Raw genomic sequence first — 8,879 nt, forward strand, 5'->3', positions numbered from 1 at the left:
AAATCCATTCCTGAGTTTATGGGCCCTGAGTTTTGCCCTTTTGTTTTGAAATCTTCTGTAGAATACCTATATCCTCCTTTGTTCTTGTTACTCTATGTTTATTGATTTATCCCCTAAACACTCATCCCTTTTCATCACAATTAAATATACCAAAGTTGTTTCCATTAGAAATAATCTCTTTATGGATTGAAATAGAGTGAATGTAAGTCTGCTTCACAGCATATTTCAAATGTGTGTATCTGCAGACTGGTATGCACTCCCTCCATTTCAGTCTTCCACTCTTAGTGTGCAATTGTGGGCAAGCTTGGCCCCAGCTGCTCACAGCTTCTCTTTCTAGGTTCCCACTTGTGCGTTTAGTTCAGCAAAAGGAGGAAAACACATTCCTTCGCTGTTTCCCCCATAAAGACAACGTTTAACGGCCTTTCCTGTATCATTAATGATGAGTTTTGACACCTCAGTGTTTATCAATGAAGATGTGGTTTGACGACAATTACAATAGCTTCTGGATTTTTCCATGAGTAGCTCTAGAAAAGGCAGTGATCTGGAAGCAGACCTGAAACATGACAAAACCCGCTCAGTCCAGAAAAGAGAAACAAGGGTCACCCCTAGCATGCGTCCAAGGGGGAAAGGTCATTATTCTAGTATGTCAGGGGGGTCGGCTCAAAATATCCAGTGACTGCATCTATTAAACAAAACTGTCATCAAAAACAACACATTTACCCAGATTAATGCTTGCTGGGCCTCGTAAATTAAATTACAGTAACATAAATTTTTGTCAGCTAACTCAGAAACTATAAAACATGGGCACTGCCTTCAGGTCGAACAAAATTAGCCAATGTGGAAATGCCTAAAAACATTCCTCTGAAGTCCACAAGACGGCGATAGCTGTAGTTGCTAAAAGACTTGTGGTCCTTGAAGAAACAACTTTTTTGACTTTGCCTCCATTGCAGAGTTTATGGGTTCAGTCACTCATTTAAGCCTTTTTTTTTTTTTTTATCTTGGTCATACCATGTTTAAATATTACGGATTATCCTTGGTGTGCAAGTGGTTTCACAGTCTGTCCCAACCCTCAGAAAATGCTAATGTTGAGCCTTCAGAAACAAATGGATGTCAGGGTAGCTGCGTCCTTTTATTATGCTGTCTAATTAGTATCACAGGGCTTCTCTCATACTTTAAGTGCACTCGTTTCATTTCAGCGTAGTGTGAGTCCCATTGTTTTTCCTGTCATTTATATTGCTGGTAGACCTTCTGTTGTCCTCTCCTGTTTCACCGTGTGCATGTGTATCCGTTTCACCGCTCCATGCAAACACAACAAGAAACATCTGACTGATGATTATCCTTGTGATATGTAATCCAGCATATAAAAAAAACACATTTTTCCAAAAGTTAAAGTACTGATTTTAATCTGCAGTGGTCCTTAAGGTTTCTGCGCCTTTGCACAATCTTTGAAATGTGCCATTCATTGTAAGTATTCAGCATTTCTGCCTTAAAAGTCACTTATTATTCAAAATCCACAGTTTAATTCCTTCTTCACAACAACCCATGTGCTTTCTGCTGATATTTCCTGTTTATCCCTACTGTAACTGTAACATAATATAAAATCAAGTACACAACATGAATGTAGTATACTATTAGTCCAGACTTGGATAAAAACAAAGAAAATGTCAGACTGCATGACTGAGCGACCAACCACGATAAAAACAAAAATGCATATCCTCAATGTGTCAAGGCATTGTTTGAAATTGCTCACTGTTCATGATGACCACACAAGATCTATTTAGGAGAATTTCTGGGTCACATCACATGGTCATCACAAGCAGATGCAGTTTCCCCAGTTGTTGTTATCACAAAAATGTAGATTACAGAGGGAAATGGAAATGCGAACATCCTCAATTCCATGAGAAGTGGGCAAACTCCATCTGCTCAAGCTTCAGATGCAAGTCGACGGGCCATGTGGTGATATTGTCTTCTCGACTCCAGGTTCCACAGTCACGAATGAACCATCTTCTTTCCACTTCATACTCCGATAAAACAAATATTTTTCTACTATACAGCAAAGAAAAGCCATAGTTCTCAACTGTTTTCAAAACACATGCTGTCAGGCAAGCATTATAGTAAACAAAACACTATAAGATGGGCAAACTATGTCTTCAAGCAGAAATGTGATCAAACTACATGTAAGAAAAAGCTTCAGTTAAAGCTTCTGGTGTTCAGCAGTTGTCATAATTCAAGAAAAATAAAGTAATAGTAAAACTCTTCAAAAAAGAAGAGAGTTGTGAGACTTTGACAACAAAATGTAAAAACATGACTCCCACATCGTACTGTGCTGGTATCTTGATGGCACACAGATCAGAGCACACGATCTCCGAACAGTATGGATCATACACGGTGTGAAAGTGGCTACAGCAACAGCTGACTAGTATTTTGATTAGTTATTCACAAGAATTTGTCTTCTATAATATAACCTTATTAGGTACACCTGTTCAACAGGTTATTAGCACTAATATTGAAACAGCCATTCATGTGGCAGTAACTCAGTGCATTTAGGCATGTAGACATGCTGAAGATGGCCTCCTAAAAATCAAACAGACTATCAAAACAGAAAGGAGAATTTTATTTTACATTGTGCCAAATCACAACAACACTTGCCTCAAGGTGCTTTGTATTGTAAAGTAAGGACCCTACAATAATACAATAATATGAATGTGGCATGATTGTTGGAGCTAGACAGGCTGATCTGAGTATTTGCAAAACTACTTAACTCTCTGGGCTTTGCAGAAAATGCTCTGACAAAGAGGAAATATCCAGTGAGTTCTCTGGATGAAAAAGTCTTATCAGTTCAAAGGTCAAATGAGAATGGCCACACTGCTTCAAGTTGGTAGGATGGCAACAGTAACTCAAATAACCAGCATTACAACAAACGTATTCAGGAGAGCAACTCTGAAGCTACAACATGTCAAACCTTGAAGAAGATGGGCTCCAAGAATCCACACCTGTTGCCACTCTTGTCAGCTAAGAGCAGTAAAAACCAAGGCTACAATTCAAACAAATCACCAAAGTTGGACAACAGAAGAAAAACACTGTCTGGTTTGATGAATCTCAATTTCTGTTGCAACATTCAGATGTTACGGTCTAATTTGGTGTAAACAACAAGAAAGTATGAGCTCATCCTGCCTTGGTTCAGGGTAGTGGTGGAGGTGTAACGGTGTCTTTTCTTGGCACACTTTGGGCTCTTTAGTACCAGTTGAACATCATTTAAACACCACAGCCTACCTGAACATTGTTGCCAACACGTTCTCACTCCCAAAGCGTAATATTTTACGCTAGGTGACAAATCGTCAACCGGGCACCCAACACGTCCCTAAATGAAGAGATCGGAAAAATTGAGAAACATGAGAACTGTGTGGAATCAATCTACACATGTTCGCTCATGATACTTAAATCGCTTTGGAAAACACTATTTAACGTCATTAAGGTGCTGGTTAAGGTTAGGGGTAAGGTTATGGTTATGGCACCTTTCGAGTCCCTCAGGAATGCCGCGGGACGTGACAAATTGTCACGTTACGCCTCAGGAGTGAGAATGGGCTGTTGTTGCTGACTATGTCCAACACTACTGGCTAATGGCTGCTTCCAGCAGAAGGGACCATGTTATAAAGTTCACATCATTGCAAACTGCTTTCTCAAACTCACAACACTGAGTTCTCTTTACTCAAACGGCCTCTACAGTCACAGGGGCTCAATCCAGGTGAGTATTTTTTGGATGTGGCGTAACAGGAGGATTGGCTTTGTGATGTTATGTGGATATAGATCTCTCTGGGGAATTTTCACAGTTTGTTGTTTTTTTTCTGTCAAACTTCTCTTTACACCTTTTACAGAGAGAAGCTTTCTAACTCTGACATGACCGAGAAATAGCCCTAAACCTACGTAAGGCAAAATAATTTTTATTTTATTATATTTCCTATGATTGTATTGACATGGGAGAACAATTTTTCAAAACCTAAATATCACATATTCTGATACAATAGGGCTTAAAGGTATTCAGACATCACAGTGTTAATAAATCTGGGACAAAAAAAAGGACTTTACCTGTTTTCATGTTATTTGTCGAGTACACAACAGGGTGAGCCCTCTGAGTGCTTTAATGAGGATGAAGAGTTCCTGTATCTGTTGTTGAGGTCAATGTAATTTCACTCCAAACTGATCTCCCGTTGAGAGGAGATTATTGGATTTCATGAGAAGCCCCCATCACGGTAAAAAAGCAAGCAAAAAAAATTTCATCTAGTCTTGAAATGAGATTACATTTCTTTAATAATACGTGAACAACTCTGTGTGTGAAACATCAAAAACTGACAAGATTCATACTTAATCATGCAGATTTCTGCTTACTAAAGGTGTTTGAAAGGCTTTGAAGCAGGATTTAACTTACTCCGACCAGAGAGATGGGCTAAAAAAAAAAAAGAAAGAAAGAAAAAACTGCAGACAGAAGCAATATCTCCAGTGTGGGATAGTGACTTGTGTCAAGCCTCACTGATAAAGGACCGCGTTAGATCAAACGCACAGGGAGGTCTTATCTTCTATCAGGGTTCAATGTGCTTGTGCATGTCCTGCTTTAAGGGAGCACAATGGTTAGGTTGTTCCAAAGAGGATTTACAAAACAATTCCCATTTCCAAGCCAGGAAACTCAATTGCATCATAGTGCCACAGAAAATGCTGCGTCATGTATTTCATTCACAAGTTATTCTTGGTTGGGAGCTCAGAGACGCTGTGCTTTTGTTTTAAAGGTCTCAAAAGCACTTTTTTTTAAAGGTTTATTTTATAACTCTTTGTGCAAGGCTTTTAAAAACCATTCTTCAGAAGACAGAAAACATTCATGCATTTAAATGTACTTTACATGAATTCAAATCAAATTTATTGCATTAAGTCCTTGACATGAGTTAACGTGGTGAATCATCACATGCGACTCCTTTCACAATACATGCAGAGAGTGAATCTGCAAAGACCTCCAATGACCTCAGGGCGCTGTTGTTAATTTGTCTTTATATGACCAGCACCAAGGACACCACGTGGCAGCCAGCTGTTAAGAAAAGTCCTGAAATCCAAATGATAATGGCAAAAAGCACTAATGGACAGCATAATGACAGGAGTGAGAGTGTTGCCTTGAGAAGCACAGCTGAGATGGCTCACAGAAAGCTGTTGCCATGGCTAACAGTAAGAAAATGGGAATGAAATGATTCATTTTGCCCTGTTAGCATAGGATTGCACTTGCCATGGGGACAAAGTGCAGAGAAGAGAACAAAAAACAGCTTGTGTTTACGCGGCTCCTGAATGATGACAAGAGGGAAGGAGACGAGATAGATGGTGGGCACAGGAGCCCAGTTTTATCAGCTCTGCACTGACAGCACAAAAGGACACATTACAGCAAATGCAGGTGCAGGGCTGTAGTTAAGGCCTCCTCAGATCAAGGCAATTCTAAGACCACATCTATGTGTGAAATATTGAAGAGAAATTTATTTTCATGAACCCACGCCAAGACAGAAAGGAGTGCAATTTATGTCTTCTTCTTCAAGATTAAACCCTCTATTTGTATTGTTTCTGATGTGAATATCTGTATGTGGTGGGATACAGATCAGTCATTAGTGTTTAAAGCTTTGTTAAAGCAATGTTAGGATATTGTTGAAGTTGCATTTTAGTGTAGTGAGTGTTTATGTTTGCCATGTTTACCTGCTCAGTTTAATGTATCAGCGTTAGTATTAGCCAATCAGCATTAAATATCTGTTATCTGAAGGTTTTTTTTACAATTTAAAATGCTGATCTTATTGTGAGGCTCGGGGAAAAGAAACATGGGCACAGAACTGAACAAATTTATCTTGAGAGGGACATGAATTTTTCTCCCATCTCCAAAATTGATTCAAACGTGCATTCTTTCAAACTGTCAGCAGGGGGCCGACCCCCCAGGTTGCAACAAGAAAATGTGTGGAAAAAAACTGTGGAAGTTTGTTTCCATCACTGCAAAACTTCAGAGAAAATTATTTAAAAATGAAAAAATAACTTGAGAAAATAAAACTTCCCAAGAACAAAGTCTCTCAAGGCTAAGCTCATAACATAGTGTAGCCAGAACACAAAGACTAAAGCTCCAAATTGTGGATTCAAAAAACAATGGGAGGTCTTTGCTTCTGTCTATACTCAGTGCCTTTATATTTTGGCCTTAGCAAACACTCTCCTTATGAATTTACAGACTCATTTGCAGTGTCCAAGGCTTCTTCAGTCACTTTAAAACTTTGAGAACATTTCACATTTCAAAACACCAAAATAATGACAGTAATAATGCTCAGCTAGAGGCTTCACAATGAGACTTCAACAAGCAATGGGTAATGTCACAGAGGTTATGCCCATATTGTATATACAGTCCATGTATTTTACTTCTAAAGACGAAGAATTAAATGTATTTATCCCCTGAAGAACATCCACAATCAAGACTTCGCTGCAGTCTATTCAGTCTAGTCATAAAGAGAGCTGCTGTATGCTAAAAAAAGTCATTTCAAGACTCCAACGGTCACGACCGTCTCTGACAGACAGAAGTTCAGTATGTCAAGAAGGCGTTACTTCTGACTCAAAAACTACAGCATTGCTACAAGCTAAAGCACAACATAAAAACATCTCACTGAAGAGTCTGGCTCCTACCCGTACAGTATTTCATCTGCGAAGTAAACAGTGTGACACGTGAGTCACGGACATGAAAGCCTGGCCCCTCGACGTCTCTCAGCTTTGACTCTGCGCCTGAAAGAGGAGCAAAAAGTCAGACTGCTTTTCACTCAGATCTGACCTGCAGCAATAACATATACTGACCCAGATAAGTCCACACAGCTATCTTCATTAAGCAGTGCAAGTGCCTTTGGTCATTAGGCCGGCGCTGAAAATTTGAAATGACCACTGCCAAACTCTATCGACTACATGCACTGTATGTATTTTTCAATAGAATAAGAAGTACTCAGAGCTTTTACATACTTAATTACAAGTCCTGGAAGGTAAAAGTATGTGTTTAAAGTATTCATCATGATGAAAAATGCACTGGTGAAAGCTGAAGTTAAGAATTAGTCAAAGCAATAATTAGTGTCAGTGTCCCATGGATAAATTTAATCTGAATGAAACATTTGGTGCATCTCTAAACATTTTGTAGGACTGGCAGGAGGAGGCATATTTGAGGCAACAGAAGCTCAGCGTGTTACAGACTGGCTTTCAACGCTCCAACTGCTGAAGAGAAAAATCATGAATAGGGAACAAAGCACAAATGTTCTGTGAAGATGCTACATTTTGTTTGCATGTACAGTAAGTGGAAGGAGTTTGTTCTGTGTTGCGTTGACAGCAGGCTCTTGGAAATAGCAAAGAAAGAAAGAAATTCATCTACTCATCCAGTCTGTGTTTACCTGCAGCATAGAGTGCTGTCAGCTATCAGCCAAAGTGGTTTATCATTTTGTGTTTCAGGAAAACTGAAATCTATTTAGAGCAGTCTTAACAATTTCTCTGTGCCATCACACTGAAACTTGGAACAAAGCCGCTAAAGGCTAATGAGCATGCTAACATGCTAAGGGTTCTTTTCTTATAGCATGTTAGCATATCAGAGCAATGGCCTTTATGATATATATGTGAAATATAAACACAGACTGAACACTTTGTTCGGTACACCTTGATGGTACCGGCTTGGACCCTTTTTTACCTTTATAACTGCTCCAAAGAGAGGGAGTATCTAATCGGTTCAGTTTGTTTGTCTGTTTGTTAGCAATCTAGCATGCACAGTTTTCAATATATTATCTTCAAATTTTATGTGACGTTAGATACCAATTGCTGCTAGAGCTGATATAATTTTTTTGACAATTGGGTCACCTTGAGTGCTGATTCTTCATGATATGAATACAAAAACATGTTGTGAACATTCTTCAGAGGTTGGGGTAAGGTAGCCTGTGGTGTTTAAACAACTCTCGGTACTAAGGGCTCCAAAGTGTGCCCAGAGAATATCTCCTACATCGTTACAACACCAACAGCCTGAACTGCTAATAAAAGGCAGGATGGCTTTGTGCATTCATGCCTAATTTTGGCTCTACCATCCAAACGTCACAGCAGGAACATAGAGTCATGAGAGCAGGCAACTTTGGTGAATTGCAGCCTCAGTTTCCTGTTCTTAGCTGACCAGAGTGGTACCCCATGGGGTTACTGTTGCCTTCCTATCAGGTTGAAGCAGTCAATTGTTCCATAAAAAAGGAGCACTCTATTTAAAAGCTTTCTTGCCAAGTTCTGTTGTAGCTCTGGAAGCAAACACTTTCCAAATATTGTGTTGGCAAAGACCATTGTGGTTTTTACACATGTATCTACAGAGAAAAGAGGGATTTATATGGTCACTTAGCAGCCGGTAATATAACGTAAAGCATAGTAGAATAAAGTATCCTACTCCCTTAAATATCAGACATGTGCAACCATATAGAGCAGATCACTGTAATCCAATAAATGCAGAAAGAGTATAGAAATCAATTCTCCCCTAAGGTGTTTCCTCGCTATAAGAGAAATAATATTTTAATTCTAAATTTGTCAGCTTGGATGCTTTTCAGCATCCTTTATTTATGAAATTCTGATCATAAATTTGCCTTGAACACTTTCATGTTTTCATGACTATTTAGGTTTTAAGCCTTTAAGAGGTTTTGATCTTAGGAAGATGGGAGGATAACACTTTGACATTTGAGAACAGAGGTAACTGTGCCGATCATGCGGGTGAAGTTAAGTGGAAGCTCTTCATCCTATGAAAATCGACCCAATAACTGTTGAGATACTTCCTTTTGAAGTAAAATAATGGTCTGACCACTTGACATTATGCTGACTATACATAAAAC

This window comes from Haplochromis burtoni, unplaced genomic scaffold (genome assembly GCF_018398535.1).
Source record: "Haplochromis burtoni strain Fernald_Lab_line unplaced genomic scaffold, NCSU_Asbu1 Contig_219, whole genome shotgun sequence".
Classification (NCBI taxonomy): domain Eukaryota; kingdom Metazoa; phylum Chordata; class Actinopteri; order Cichliformes; family Cichlidae; genus Haplochromis; species Haplochromis burtoni.